The sequence below is a fragment of the Penaeus monodon genome, chromosome 25, assembly GCF_015228065.2.
Source record: "Penaeus monodon isolate SGIC_2016 chromosome 25, NSTDA_Pmon_1, whole genome shotgun sequence".
Taxonomy (NCBI): domain Eukaryota; kingdom Metazoa; phylum Arthropoda; class Malacostraca; order Decapoda; family Penaeidae; genus Penaeus; species Penaeus monodon.
Window position 1 is genome coordinate 39,042,849 of NC_051410.1, and position 1,869 is coordinate 39,044,717.

Consider the following 1,869-nt stretch of genomic DNA (forward strand, 5'->3'; position numbering starts at 1 on the left):
TACCTGGAACTGGAGAGATTATAAGGGCCTTTGTTTTAGGAACTGACTACCAAAAGGAAAAGGTATAGTTTCCAAGCAGGAACATAGTGGTGTAAACAACGCTGAGAAATGTCTGAATAAGTCCTGAACAGTTTCTAGACTGGTCTGAAAATGAGTACTGAATACAGCCGAATTTCAGGCTCTGGTGCTGAGCTTACATTACTGAAGTTGAAAATTTTGTTTGCTTAGTCGTTCTACTTTTGATGTAATAAATGTGTATTTAGATGTGAGAAGTTAACTTTGCGCCATCAGATATGTGATAGATATTGACAAATAGTCAGAACAACGAATGGAATTGCAATCATATGACTAAAGGCAACGTGTGGATCTCACGAGCTATGAAAGTATTTGATTACATATAAGTCTTGCACATTAAACCTTTAGAAAGAAGAGACTGGCATCTCACTCCAGACTAGGAATACTCCGATTTGCAAAGTCCCTTTTTATTCTAATCAGCTGCTGCTCAATACTTATATTTGCTTATATTTTGTATCTTTCAAATTAGCTACCTTTCTATTGTTTGCCTTGCCAAATCGGAGTACTCAAGCATCCAGTGGGAGTCTGGGCAAAAGTCAAGCTAACTAATTCTAAGTCTGAAATCTATGTAGGAAAGAATTATATATAATGAGCATACCATTGTGGGACAGATTGCATACAGATGTAAAGGTTTATAATAATGATATTTTATAACATGTTGCACTGATTATTATTCACTTCGAGAAATGCATTAACTTATCTCATAGGTGGCTGTCTTCTTGTTCCAATACATGTTCCGTGAGCTGAAGAATACTATCCAGCAATAGGTGAATGGGGTGTTACCACAGTATCAGATACCTTGGTGCTCGTACTACATAGATGTTCTTCATGGTCCATACTGATCATCAGCTACTAACCTATTTTTCAAACAAAGGGAGAGGAACATGGTGACACCCTTGTTATTAACACAGAGATCATGTTTAGGTTACCTGAACTTACAGGAGAAAATTTTGTGAAGATAAAATATAAAGAACAAGGGTGTTGGGATTTATAACGACCAAAGATTCTGCAGGATATAACATTGTGTATAGTAAAGAATAGCATTTCGCGTGTTGGCTTTGGCGACCACATTATCACAAAAATCGGATTTCACTCACTACCAGTACAGGAATACGAGGGAGCTCAAGGCAAAGGCGATTTTTGGCTCTAATTTTCCTGATAATTATTACACACGGGATTGATTTTCAAAAGGTTCGTTTGCTCACCTAGTTATATCTGGAAAAAATATAATTTTTTTTTAGTAGCGATTACTCGCCATACTGAAACCACCTTGACGGATGACCTCAAGTTCATGACGTTAACGGAAATATAGAAATGCAAGACAACTTTTTTGAGCAAAGTGCATAAAAATCTGAATTCCAGATCCACCATTCCTATTGTACCAATTCAGGATTTCTAATTCAGTAGGAGACACACCCTCATTCCTTACATAAAAAAAGGAAAACGATAACATTGTCAGGTTTGTTAATACGATTATGGGAAGTGTTTCTTCAGTCTGACATTTATTTCTACTATCATGCCCAGCTTGTTCACACGTGCCGATGACGAGAGAGTGACAACGAGTACCGAGGTCGTGGCTCGAATTACTGTCTTGTAAACCAAAGGTCGAGTACTATTACAGTTTTTTTCTCTACCTAAACCGGAGAAAAAAATCGTGTTTCCGGTGTTTGTAAATAATTAATTTGAATACTTGAGGTTATGGGGGAATAGAAATATGTAAGTACACAAACAAATGCACACGCACGCAAATTTAGACAGGTGAAAAGATGGAGGACTAGATAGAAGAGAAAGATT